Source organism: Channa argus, chromosome 17 (genome assembly GCF_033026475.1).
Source record: "Channa argus isolate prfri chromosome 17, Channa argus male v1.0, whole genome shotgun sequence".
NCBI lineage: Eukaryota > Metazoa > Chordata > Actinopteri > Anabantiformes > Channidae > Channa > Channa argus.
This window is the reverse complement of record NC_090213.1, coordinates 6,795,230-6,809,924: the sequence shown is the minus strand read 5'-3', so window position 1 is coordinate 6,809,924 and position 14,695 is coordinate 6,795,230. Positions and strand designations below refer to the sequence as shown.

The following is a 14,695-nucleotide window of genomic DNA, read 5'->3' as shown; positions in this document are numbered from 1 at the left end:
TTTAACTTAATGTCACAGGTCCAGTAAGTGGGTCTGATAAGGCAGCCATTTTGTGCCCCGCCGTGTGGGACATAGTAATCAGTGTATTCAGGAATACAAAATGACATGAGCGAATTCCATAAAATGTGCAAAGAGGATTATTTTCGTCTCAGTAATCCAGAGCAGCTACAGAGTAGAATTAATGTAAAGAAGAAGAATATTGTTTTAATTTGCTGCATATGTGGAAATTTAAAGAGTTATATTATCAATACATGAATGTAGCACCTTTTCAGCTGTGTGTCAGAGGAACAGAGGCTCTTGAAAATTTTTCTTTCCTTTTATCTCCCCCTATTTACACTTGCCAATTTGGTCTTTTTCTCTCTAAAATTCCTTAGTCTAATATGCTTATTACTCTGTGCATCCTTCTCTACATCCTCTTCTTCCCAATTTTCTCCTTGCTTTCATTCTCCTGCTTTTGCGAGCACCATGTAATTATCATGAAAGATGTGCTGCGTTTGTGTTTCTCTTTTCACAATTCTTACATATGCAGCCTCAGCACATCTATTTAGGAGTGTAGGTGGAAATTCCTATATGGTTAAACACCTCAATTCGTCGGCTCATCCCTTCCACCATCTTTACAATCTTAATGAGCTGTGACATCACCGCCTCGCCGTTTTAACGGACTGTGACATCACTGCAGTTGTGTTTATTGATTAAAACGCTGGGAAGCCTCCAGGAAGTTGAAATAAGATCCCAATCCAATCATGGCTCGACTTAATGGCATTAGTAGCTGCCATTGGCTGGCTGGTTGCTCAGTAATCTGATTAGTACTAAAGCAGTTTGATGTTAATGAGATTTTCTCTTATTGGTGTCTGATCAAATCACATCAGTAAAGTGGGTGCACACATATACACACACCATAAAAATGTGAAAAAAAGCACATGCGTACACCTGAGCAGCAAGATGTTCATGCTCAACTTAAACACTAATGTACATGTGTAAGATGTACATGTGCTCATACATACACATACTTTGTGAATGATTTCTTAAAAAAAAAATAACCTCAAAATCATGTTTTTAAAAACAGTATCAAGTGGAGGGCGACAGAAAAATGGGAAACAGAATGATGAGTAAAACTTCTTGGTTATGACCCAAAGATGAGTCACAGGATGTTTACGATCTGCGCCCAAAATTATTCCGTTAAAGCTTCTGATTTTGAGGCACAACAACAAACTGGAACAGGGGAGCTAGAAGGGGGGAGATTTAATGCTCCCCAGAATCCAGTAACATCAACAACATCAATCTGCAGCGAGAAACTCCCATCAATCCTTTGGAATTGATCCACCTGGAGAGGCAAAGCTGAGAGGTAAAACATCCCAGCGGGGTATAGAGTCATCTTGCGCCAGGAGAATCTCATCCAAGCCACGTTATTCTGTTCAAACATCACGAGTTTACCAAAGTCAAACATCTGCTTTGAATTTTTGTCAGGGGTTTAAAATGTCACACAACTCAGTCTCAACGTGCTTCACTCCATCTGCCTCAGGATTCGCTCCCGTTATGACAACAGAAGAAACAAAGAGGCTGCAAGCAGCAAAGGTCAGGAACTGTTTCTGTATACGTTTGAAGTATTTTATTAGAGTAGTTTTATTTTATATTACTTTTACTCCACTACTACTACTACTCCACTTTAATTTGCAGCTTTAGTTACTTTTTGCAATGAGAAATGCTATGAACTAAGGCAGCACAGTGGCCCGAGTGGTTACCACTACAAAGTCCACGGTTTGAATCTACCTTTGGCCTTTTCTGTGTGGAGTTTGCATGTTCTCCCTGTGCTCCACCAGTTTCCTCCCACAGTCCAAACACATGCATGTTAGGTTAATTGGACTGTAAATTGCCCAGAGGTGTGAATGCTTGTCTGTCTGCGTATGTCTCCAGGTGTTGGCCCTGAGATGGACTCGAGACCTGTCCAGGGTGTACTATGCCACTCATCCTTGACAGACGGAATAGGATCAAGCCCCCCGTGACCCTGAACAGGAAGTGGTTACAGGTAATGGATTGATGAAATACTAAAAACTAATAGCTGATGTACCACTAAACTTGAACAACCTGCCAGTAAGTAGTAGTAATTAATTATTGTTTGAAATATTTTTCTGTACTACTTTTTCTTCAGGAATTTTAAATATATACAATATACTACTATATTTAAATGGTACATCTACCGTAAGTGGAGTATGTTTTTAAGCAAGTACTTGCACTTTCATCAAGTTTGTGTACTTTATCATCAGTGGATCTACTGTATATGGACTTGGGTAATAACAGTAAATATTAAGAATAAAACAATCTTATTGAATCTTGAGGCCATTAGAATAATATCCTTCAGGATCATCGACAACATTAAGACCAGCTGGTGGTTTAAATATAAAAATATGATATAGTTTTTATAAAAACATTTTGTACTTTTTATACTTTAGGTAAAATATACGTAATCTGCTTATTACCCAAGATTTGTGGTACTTGTAGTAGAGATTGTTTTAGGCCAATACTTGTATTATATTGAGTACTGAGTTTGTGTATGTCTGCCCATGATCTACCACAGTTTGTGCTGCTGTTTTTGGTCAACCTAGTTGTTATAAAGTGCTAAACAAATAAAGTTACAAGTATGGGGCTGTGTAGCTGCAGACTGCTTGCAGTGGTTATGTTGACCATTGTCATCCAAGACAGTATAAAGACCACCAGCATTATAGCTGTGGCTGATCAGTGCATATCTGACAAAAGCAATCACACATACAAAACCAATGATTTGACTTAAAAACAAATTTTTAAAGATTGTATACCAACCCACCAAAGTCCTTGGTTGACAAAACGATATCAGTGATGCACATGGAGTCCGTCTACTGCAAAGCTATGAACATTAAGTATTGGTTTTGATGACTGACTTGGCAAATGGAGCACAGCTCATTTGAGCTCACAACCTGCCAACTGGCCGAAGCCTGGTTATGAATATTCATGAGAGAACCAGTTAACTGCAGACACTCAGAGTTAATGTCTACAATGAACTGGCTACATTTGAATGTGCATCCTTTTCCTCTTTGTTTTAGCCTTCTGTCTATACTAAACTTATACTAAATTTCACAGTTGAAAAGTGAACAAGATGCCTTCCAGAGTGTTCCAGAGACTATTTCATCTTAAAAACTGGTACTGGGTTAAAGATGTCAATGTTTTTTACAGTTATTTCGAAAACATAAACTGTCTGTATGTTCAGGGACAATTAGGTGCTTATGTTGTATTTTGCCCCAGATTTTCTTTCTAGCTGCACATTTCGATTTGCAATAGGTGATCACATAATTCGGCTCTTGTAATTAATGTTTCGGGTGATTTACAGAGCAAAAGGCAGTGGTAAGATCTAAGTCTCGGTGCAGCAGGCTGTACAATGCGTAGCATTTATGAGCCATAATCAATTCAAAAATGTATTCTTAGAAAAGAAACACAGAAAAATGGTTGTGAGACCATACAAAAACACAACATCATGTAATTCAGACTGTCTTTCTTCCTTTTCTGTTTCAGTTTCATCAAAGCTCTGGGATAGAATGCCTGACTACCATTTTATTCCAAGGTACAGTCACATTATATCATTTTTCAAATCATTTTGTCGTTACACTGATTTGTAAGAGAGCGAATAACAACTCTGATGCTTCTCAATATTAATGATTTATGGCCCCAGGTCATACACAACCACAGTGAGTCTGACTATAAGTAGAAGTTAGCTTGGTATCATTGATATGGCTGAACATGGTAGAGGTGGCATAAAGATCCAAAAAGGCAATTTCAAGGGAAGCAAGGGTGAGAATATAAGGGGAAGCACAAAGGAACAGACAAGAGTAAATATGTAACTGGCTTTTACATTTACATTTAGTCATTTAGCAGATGCTTTTATCCAAAGTGACTTGAGGTCCAAGGCAACACAAAAATCAAAGTCAAGGAGAAAACATTTTTGTCAAAGTGCTTCGAAACAATGTTCCGGTTTTGTGAAACGTAAGTGGAAGAAAGGACATGTAGTTTAAGTGCATACGAGATGAATTGTCAGCAGCTTTTTAAATATTGCGAGTGAAGCTGCTGAACATGTAGAGTTTGAAGCTTTGCGCGGGATCATTTGCTGTGTGGTATAATGGTCTTTTCCTATGTATATTGTTAGACATCACAATTATGTATTTTCAACAGTACTTTGAGCTTTTAATTATAATCCGTTATCAGGTCACATGACACTTCAGTTCCACCAAGCTGGGTGTGTCGCTATCCCAAGCAAAAAAAGCTCCTTGACATTCTGCTTAGGTAGCCTAATGAGATGAGAACAGGATTCTCAGAAATGGATATTCAGGGTATATAGAGAGGACTTTCTGACTTTTAATATTTATATTTATTGTGTAGTTGTTAAAACATTTTTTGGTAAGCTTTTAATTTCTCTATGGAGATGGGATTAACACAACACAATCATACAAATCAGGGTATTTAAAATCAGGGACGTACTTAGATTCTGAAATGTGATTTGGCACTACGCACATGTGGCATCTCAGGCTTTACAAGGGGCACAGTGTAAGATTTAGAATTGTCTGGCAGTGTGGTTGCAGCAACCATTTGAAAAAGTAAGAGCGATAAATAACGAACAGTTTTCCAGTGGCTCCGTGCAAGATTGCGGCGGATTCACAAGCCAGCAAACTGCTAAGCAAGTACAGTCATACATTCTCCTTCAATGACCTACTATAGCAGCAGACCTGACCTATGGCAATGGCACAAACTCCAAGTCACCAACAAACAGGCAGAATAAATCTCACAAGACGGTGTGAAAACAAAACTTCAACACAGCATGACATCGTTGTTACATTCTTTATAAGTCTCCGGTGTCTATTGCTAAGGTAAATGTATGGTGTTCAGGTTTGGGAAGTCTGTCCCTTTTTTACACTTAATGCAGAAGCTAGCTTCAGCATATTGTTTGTATAGAAATGTACCCAAAAGGCAGTGGTTACAGACTTTTTTGCTTTTTTGTCTGTGCAGACGGGAAGGAACGTGAAATGTGTGTGTGTGTGCACGTGTGTTTTGTATTGTTCTACCTTGGGAAACAAAGACCCCACCTTCAAAACATTGTGGCAGCAAAAACCTGTTGTTGGTGGTTTTGTATGTGCGATAGGTGCACGGTGCGTTTTCTCTGGTGAGGTTGAAATGCCAACTCCTCTTTTCACTCTTACTGATTCCCTTATAATTAATCAGCCATGCAATTATACTGCAGAATAGAGAGGGAGCGAGAGATCGGGGGGGGAGAAGGAGGGGGACGCAGAGAAACACAGGGAATACAGCGAGACAGACTATAAAAACTTCTATTGTGGGGGAGCGAGAGAAGAAAGAGACAGAGAGAGAGATGAGAAAGAGAGGGTTTTGCTTGAAAGGTGATAATAAGGAGCCCTTAAAAGAACAAATGAAAATGTCATTTCTCCTTCAGCCCCTTCCCTCCCCCTCTTCCGTCCTGTGGAGGGATAATGAGGGGGAAAGGGAGAAAGTGAGGGAGAACGAGTGTTTCTCAACATGAGACCTTTTGTTGAAACATCTCTGCACTTCTTACCTCCCCTCTCTTCTCCGTGTACCCTGACGTCTTTCCTCCTCCCCCACCTCCTCCTCCTCCTCCTCCTCCTTCTCCTCACCATCCAACCTGCCTTCCTTTCCTGTCTACTGCTCAGCACCCTTTTTCCTTTGTTGTGTGTGTTCTTTTCCCTCAGACAGACATGTCTTCATTCCACCCACGCCACCACCTGTACCAGCTCATTTCCTCCATTGCCTGCACTCCATTACGCTGGACATTAATTCCAGGTTGTTATCAAGACGATGGGTTTAGATTGGGCCAGAGCTGAGGCTATGTCCCCCTTCTTGGCCAATAGAAAGGTCAGTTATTATGATAATAGGACACCGTTTGATATGAGAACTGCTCTCTTTGTTCCAGACAAATTTCATTACTCTGGAGAAGCTCTCATTACAAAAAGCAGTGCCTGACTCTGTCTGTCTTTTGTTGAGAAGATGATACATGAGCAGGGTGAAAGTAGGAACACTGCCTTGTTCATGCCGAGGTGCCTTTGAGCACACTGTAGCATGTGACTACATACATACAGGGGTGCTGGTGATGTTACAGCTTGGACATTTTATTCTTCCTCATGTCAATATTGGTTATGATTTTGGTGCAAATGAGTTTTAACGCACTGCAGGTGAAATGAAAAAAAATTAGACTTCACAGTGAGTTTTATTTGCTTTATTTATATATTGGAGGAGTGCATACTGAATGGTTTCTACATCGTCACGAACACATCTTGTCCCAAGTAAACACTTGAAACCATTCAAGTGCCAGAACTGTGCTTTTAATGTTGCAGTCGATGAGTGAGTCCAGTATTCAGCACTCCCTGACCTCCTTTGACGCCATTTCACATTGTATGCGACAGCCACTGAGAAATCAGTCATTTCCAGTGAAAGGTGAGCACAGAGCCACCGGCAGCCAGCAGGCAGAGCGAAGCAAACTGGCTCCTTCTCGTGGAAGCCACTGTGAAAACGCAGGTGAATCATGTTCTGCTTTCTGAAGCCATCTGCACACAACGCAGTGACCACTGACACGACAGCTCGATCCCCTCTGTCAGAGAAGAAAAGGCAACTCCTGTGGCGCGAGGTTTTCATCTTCTGATGCATACTGTAGCAGAGTTGTCTGAATCACCAGAACCGAGAGCGGCTCAATTTGCTGCAGCAAATATGTGGGGAACAAGTAGTTGTTACATAGGCCCAGAAAAAAAGACCAAGAAAAAAAAAAGGCTGTGAAAACGTGAGGAATTAAAATTGTAAAGATAAAATGAAAGATTCATACATTTCTGTGCAACATTGAATTCGGTGCTTTGGTCATGAGTTAGGCATTGAGGTGAACAGAGATTTTTAAGATATGTATAAAAAAAAGGTATAAGGAGTTAGGCTGGACCCTTGTCTAAATTAGTAGTAGTGACTAATTAGTAGTTGAAAGCTCAGATATAGCTTATTATTACATACATTTATTTGAACTATGCCATGCTTTATCTAACTTTATCTAAATCCTTTAAAGAGTCACTGACATTGTATGTATTTAGAAATCAACAACTGTGACAGGATTGTAGACTTGGACCCAGATGCAGACCACAGGGAACTAGTGCAGTGTGTCACAACGGGTCCATATTAGTACAATATGTAAAAATACAGCAGTGAAAGAGTTAAACAGACGGGGAAACAGGCAGCTGAGCACTGCAGCGGGTAATTCAAAACAAAGTAACTAAGTTACATTAACATTAAACTGGTAACTAGAAGACAGCACTTGAACACGAAAGTAGATGATGAAGCAAAGTGTACAGCAAACAAACACAGTGAACACCAGGCTAAAAAGTGAATGCTCTGCTCACTCCAAATACAACAAACACAAAGCACCGCAAAGAACAAGTAGTTCTGTGCTGTCAATAACAGTCAATATCAGAGCAGAACAGCATTCAAAAGTTGCCAATGTTAGCATGAGGCAAACAAAGACATGGTTACAAAGAGACTCGGACGGATCGAAGCTAACTGACAAAACATGGTGTGATCACGGTAGAACACAGAGCAGACAAAACGTGGTCCAACTAAGGAGATGCTCCAGCAAAGAGAGACGGCAACAAAGGACCTCAGTCAGTGGTCAGTGTAAAACAGGTGTGTTGGGCTGAGAGCACGGAAACTGAAGAAAGAAATGGGCAAAGCTGAGTGGGAAAGTGGGTCCCAGATGAAGATCGTGACAAACGGAATGACCATCAGGAGCAGCAATAACGAAACAGTCTTAAGAAGTCAAATTCAACCACAGAAAAAATACAAAGAAAAGATGTTTTTGCACTGAAATCACAAAGTAAAATGAACTTCAAATTGATTCAGTGTCCTGATGATGTTATTGGTAGCCGTACACAGAGGCCCAGTGGAAACTCTGCTCCTAGTGTCCTAGCAGACAGGATGTCACAGAGAGGGTGCGTGGGTCTGCAGGTGACTCGCTGCTTATCGTCTGGAAAAGAGTTTAGGATGATTCTGTTACGCAGCCACAGGGAAGCTGAGTCCAGCTGGATCAGAAAACAGCGAAACACACTCCAGAATCAGATAAGACTATTACCAAATGATAGAGGGGTTTGTGTGTGTGTGTGTGTGTGTGTGTGTGTGTGTGTAGAGACAGCAGATGGGTGATACAAGAATCAGTAAATTAATCCTCAACACATCGCAGAGCACTAATTATGGATTATTAACCACTGGACTGCTCTTCTGTCTTTTTTCTCTAATGCAAACACACACACACACACACACACACACACACACACACACAGAAAGAGAAAATTATGAGCAAATGAGTCCGAGAGGAACAAAGGTATTTCAACACAAATATGTACAATCTGAAAAACAGAGAGAATTTGGCACAGCAGAAATGGCAGAGTCACAGAGAGAAAGAGTTTGGTTGGAGAAAAAAAAAGGAAAGGGGGGCAAAAAGAGAGGGAGTGATGCAGGGATGCAGAGGGAATGTGAGCCTATTGTCTTTTCATCACAGAGCACTCATTGTTTCTAATCCACTTATGCACACTGGGGTAACTGACACACATACATGGTTACAATTTAGGCATTTGCCAGGCAATGTGGAAAAAGTGTACACACACACACACATACACACACAAATCCCGTTCTGGGTTAGACTAATTGTTGCATTGTCTTTTGTTGCTTTGGAGAAGGATCGAATTTGTTTGCCAATCTGTGCATCCTCTGTTTTCTGTCGCTCATCTATCTATGTATCGGCTCCACAGGTGCTACGTTTCTCCCGGCTATAAAAAGGATGATGGATCTCTGATGACTGCATACAGCTACAAATAACAACACAGAGGATCAATAGTGCACATGTTTGTTCTCCAAATTGCTCCAAAGATAAACTCAGTTACATCAGCTCTGTTGACTTGATGATGTTATTTTGTTTTAAAATGTATTTGTGGCAGGTTTTTGTTTCCAGCCAGAGATTAAACTACATGATTTCAGTGACTAATACAGTTCCACTGAGGAGGAGGGCAAATCGCTGAAATGAACGGATGTAGTTTTTGGCTGCAATAAAAACATGTATGCCTACTCATAATGGCATGACACATGGTTACCTACTTTTGCTCTAGGCCACGGAATAAAATAATAAAATAAAAATGATCCTCTCTTGTTAAAATTGTAGAGCTGTTTGGGGGATCAAATCAATCTCACATCTTCATTTGGAAAATTACCAGAAGAAAGTTTGAATCCTTGAAATCCTATAAATGCAATAAATCATTCTTTCCCCATAACTGACGCTTTTGGTTCTTGTAAAGTTATTTTTAAATTATCTTCTCTGCAGTAGCTTTCAGTGTCACCTCATATAATCCAGTAGCAGGGTGACTGTTTTCTGTTCACTTCTTCCAACTGGTTATTGCTGCTGCTACACAATAAAAGCTCAAAAGTGGCAGCACGGGTTGACTTTCATGTGAGGCAGACAGAACATAACACTACATGAATGTTACTGCACAGGAAGCAACTTTCATCAAAAGTTCTGGGTTTGTGTGCAGGGCCTTGTTGTTAGGTGGACAGCTACTTTATGCTCTTATTTTGGAGGGGCCTCTTTATTAAAACAAGACGAGTTTGTTTGATCGCACTGTAAAGAAACACACCAGCTATTTTTCCTGAACGTAGCTCCTTGGTTGATGTCCACATCCTACAGCTCATTCTGAATAACAGGTCTTTATTTTGAATGATTATAACTTTGTCGCTTTAAATCAAACAGAGCAGCAGCTGATTCACCTGAAGTCTAGAGTGTCACTTTAAGAGGACAGTGAGTATTGGATGGACCGGAAAATCTGCACTCATTACTCAACATAATGGACAGACAGAGAGAGGGGGGGAGGAAGAGGGAGGACAGAGACCATGTTAGTGAGAGTGTGAGTGAATCTGTCCAACACTTGATCATGCAATATTACCGCTCTAATAGATAAAGTAAAAATTGCTGAGTTGTAGTTTTCCCACCTCTCTCCTGGATCATCTATCTCACTAACGGCTACAGCCCGTGAAAGCTGCTATTTCTCCAGGAAATTACCATAGAGCCTTTGCTCTTCCCAAGAATGCCAAGCCAAGCCAAGCCAAGCCAACTTTAGCCTCATCTCCAGCAGAAACTACAAGGGCATTATATTCCCATTGTGAATTTCCATTTTCAGATTTTCAGGGAATACAACTTTAATCTAAATGTTATAGGATGTGTCCTGACTGTTAGTCTTTAAATTTAATTTAGTGTTTCAGAAATATCTTCTTTCTTTAAACTCAGCAGCAAAAGTAAAAAGGCATAGTCACAGGCACATCCACTTTACCCCTGTGACCCCTGTGAACAGTAAGGGCTTCTTTCAACCAGGACGTCGACACCAGTAATAATTTACATTAAATGATGTGATTTACTGTATATTGTTAATGCTTTTTGTTAAAACTTTTTTTATGCAGAGAGCACGGGTTCATATCACAAAAACTTCAGTAAAAATCGCCGTTGTTTAAAAGTCAATGACACAACTTGTAAAATGACATAAGTAACTATGAAAAAGATGTAAGACCATGACAACTGGGACATTTCATCTGCTGGTGATTGAAAGTACCACAGCAGCTATTAAACAAAGTTTTTAGATTTACATGTATTTAATAAATGCTGTTTCACTGTTCACATTTATGAACGTCAAAATTTTAATTTATTTATAAAATTAAAATAGATAAAAAGTAAAGAAATGGTCTCACTATATTGAGAACATTAATTAATTGATAAAATAAGAAAAATAATACATTTTATTTTTTTACATGATTTTGTGTTTTTCTTTTTACTTTTTCTTTTTGACTCTTTTAGATCAAAAGTTGGACTAATTAAGTCAAATAATTTACACTGAAATATTTTTTCCAGCCTGGCAATCTTTTTCTCTTTACTTGTGAAAATAGGTAGATGCTTCAGTGAATTACTAAAATATATTACTAAAATGCCTGCAATTAAAAAAAATAAAGTATTCAACAAACACAAAGTTTAAATTCGATTTTAAAACTGTAAACCTTCAAATCACAGCTAACCAGGGCATTTCTACTAAACTGGTAATTTGACGTCTTTGAAATGTTCTATTTTTTCCCATTTCACAACAGCGTGTCCTATAAGGCAGTGTCATCCAGCACTGACTTACGCAGATCACAACCACATGAATGATGAATATTTTTGTGTTTATATATTGTTTATTCTGGATTCAAAAAGGTTAAATGAACATTTAGTTTGTTTAAATTTGCCTGGAGACATTAATACAATAGGGGCTTATTTCATATTTAAAAATGTATTTTTTTGGGGGGGGGATCAACTAACTGAAGTTTTCTTTAATCACTGTAAAACGTAGCAGTAATTAAGTTAAAAGTGCATGGAAAAGTGCAAAATGCAACCGCAAGGGGAACCAAGCCAGTGTCTTCTTGTGCCCGTCCCAGGTCTGGATAAATGCAGAGGGTTGTTTCAGGAAGGGCATCCGTCGTAAAACAGATGCCAAATTAAAAATGCGAATCATGACTTTCACACCGAAAATTCGCTTTGGTGACCAATGAAAGGAAACAGCCGAAAGGAAAAGAAGCATGGAAAAGTGCAACACAGACGACAAAACAAATCGTTTTAAGCAACTTGGATGTTCCCTATTTTCACACAATTTATACCCACACGTGCACGGATCATCTCATATTCTGCTGTGGAAACAGAACAGACCAACAGCTGCTGAGCACCAATATCACTAATGACTGACCCTGTAAGATGCAACAAACACACTGTGCTTCAGCACATGTGTGTATGTGTGTGTCTGTGTCAGATGTGGGTCACTGTATTCGCGATCTGTGCCTGATAATATTAATTTTAATCAGCATCTGTCTGTCCTCAGTACAGCTGCCTTGGCACAAAAGCAGAAAAACTAGAGTAGATCGGCTTTTGGAAATTAACCTGAAATGTAAATTAATATGGAATAATGTTATAAGCGCAGAGTAATTCAGCTATCTGTGTTTGATATAGCAGATAAGACAGCAGGAATCCTACATGAGAGCAGTCGGGCATTACCAATCATATTTTGAACAGAGTTGAAATGGGGTCTTTTTACAAATCACTGAGAACAGAGACTCGGGATAAAATGAATGCACGCCCCACTAGCCGCCCAGCACTAATAAGCACTAAAGTGCTTCTTAAGTAGGTTTGAAGTATGTTGCTCTTATTGAAAATGGGTAATTTTACACAGTGTACTAGTGTTGAAAAGTGGACAGCAGAGCGTGAACTGATTGAGAGTTTGCGGTCAATGCAGGTACAAATTTATAATTATGAAAGAGATAATAAGCATCCAGCTGTGTCTGTGTGCAATTTGGTGCTAAGCAGGTTGTGGACGGTGTTGTTTTAAAGTTTTCCCCGAAAACAGCTGCCTGTATGCGTGAAACAAACGATAAAGTTTGTAGCTGAACGACCCTTTTTTGACATCAAAACTGTCATTTCATCGACCAAATAAAAATGATAGATTCTCCTTTCTGATAAGCTGCTGCTTCTCTGTTCACGTCACTCTCCTGCTCACCATCAGCTGTGTCTCCATTGTTTTACAATATACTACATAGTTTTCTTTCATTTAATTTTTCTTTGCCAGACATCCACTTTGCTAAGATAAGTGTATGCTTGTGGGGAACGAGAAGGACAGATTAGCCTCATCATAATCTTAAAGCGACCGTGTAACCAAACACACTTGACTTGATAATTGTCATATCTGTCGAAACAACACATCAGTTAAACTACAAATAGGTAAAAGCAAAGGAAACATTTTAAATTAAATATATTAAATTAAATTTATACACAACCACCTTATCCAAGATTTTACTGTCTTAAGCATTCATCTCTCATTAAAACTATTATTCTGAAATGGCAAAAAGCATTTGGCATTTGTTTAATCAAAATAATATTTAATGCACAATTAGCTAGTGTAAATGTCAATCAGAGTGGCAGTGGTTCAGCCCAAGTTTCCCTGGGCAACACACTGAACCGCAAAGCGCCCATCCCCATCCCCTGCTGTGCAGTGCCGGTCCCAAGCCCTGGTAAAAATTTTGGGAGCATTGCATCAGGAAGAGGCATCAGGCGTAAAAATATGCGAAATCTACATGCGGAGCAATAATCCAAAGTGGCGACACTGAACTTGGAAAAACCCAGCTTAAACTGGTTTGAATGTGAAATCAACACACAGGAAATGAGTGTGCTGTTTCTGTTGGTGCCATTTCTGCAATGAGGCGTCCTCCACATCTGCTGACCTCAAGCTCAAAGAGATTAAATATGAGCCATGCTTATTTGGATATTTAATTATCATAATGCCACTGCCAGTGAGGCATCATTTCATTATTTTGTTTAACCTTGTGGTTCGTCTGGCTATAGGGTTTTATTTGCAGTGACAGTTGAGCCACAGGCAGAGTTAAGATCAGATCACAGAGATGGAAAAGTAGAGATACTTTGGCCTGTGGTGACATTCCAGTGATATCCAGTAGAATGTCCAATAAAGTAAGGACAGCTATCAGAGTCCGTGATGTCGAGAACGAAAAAGCACCGTTTGTGAGAAAAGCAGCAGGTGTAGGAAGCAGAAAGTGTTTAGACTAGCCTATTTTTAAAGGATATGCCTGGGATGAAAAGATCAATTTTAGGGCTTCTGGAACTGGCTGCAATCTCTGGCAGCAGCACAGTGGAGTGGGTTACAGCCAAGGAGGCGTGAGCTTCGGGGAGGAGGAGAGAAAGAGGGGGAAATTGCTGGAGCTGGAGGAGGTGCGGACTGGTGAGCTCAGATAAAGCAGAGTCTTGCCAGGGATGGATTTGCAGATGAGTTGGTCTGATGAATGAGTGAGTACAGCACTGATAGACTTGTGAGACTGCCCATAACTCGTTAATATTTATGACAGATCCAGCTGACCAAAGTGTTTTTATTATAACGTGCAGGCCAAGTCAAGTGCTCAGAGGCCCACCTAGTCTGTGCCACTAGATCTCTTTAATTTAACACAGTCCTTCCAAACTGGCAGGCTTTCCACAATTACCTCAGCCATAAAATAGGAATAAATCTGATGGTAATGAGCGTACTAATGACTACACACTCTTCATATCAGAGGTTATGGAAAATAAAGTACAAAAGTGGCGTAAAAAAAAAAAAACCCAAATAATAGAGGGTCCTTTACTTTCAGCAAAATGGAATTGTAATTTATAGAGATATGAACCTTAAAACCCTGAAAAGTCAGAAGAAGTGAATGTGTTAAAGGGTCAAACAAGGACTTTCAAAAAATATTAGGCAGGTGAATCATTTTACAGCATCTTCACTGTCAGCTGGCAGTAAAGCTTCAACCCCCACCTCCCCCGTTAGATGAGTTTGACCTGCACGACTCTCCCTCCTGATTTCACCTAAGAGTAACTTTGGTCAAGTGCAGTTTGCCTAAAATGTGACCAGAATGTGAACCTGGACAGAAAAGATAACCACAGCAGGCCCTTCATGACCTCCTTGCATTTGCTCCAATTTCAAGGTTCTCCAGCTGACATTACATTACACACACTTGCACCATCTACAGTCTGTGTGAACTCACAATGCAGAGCTCATAACTTTTCAGAGAATTAACAAAA

The 14,695-nt window shown here is 39.7% G+C and overlaps 1 long non-coding RNA gene across 1 annotated transcript; it reads left to right on the top strand.

Annotated features, from left to right (window-relative positions):
- The first annotated feature begins 1,182 nt into the window (after window positions 1-1,182).
- LOC137102293 (uncharacterized) lies at window positions 1,183-9,335 on the top strand. Its single transcript, XR_010911219.1, has 4 exons — window positions 1,183-1,575; window positions 1,915-2,026; window positions 3,544-3,592; window positions 8,829-9,335. It is a non-coding gene; the product is annotated as an uncharacterized lncRNA (long non-coding RNA).
- The last annotated feature ends 5,360 nt before the right edge of the window (window positions 9,336-14,695 follow it).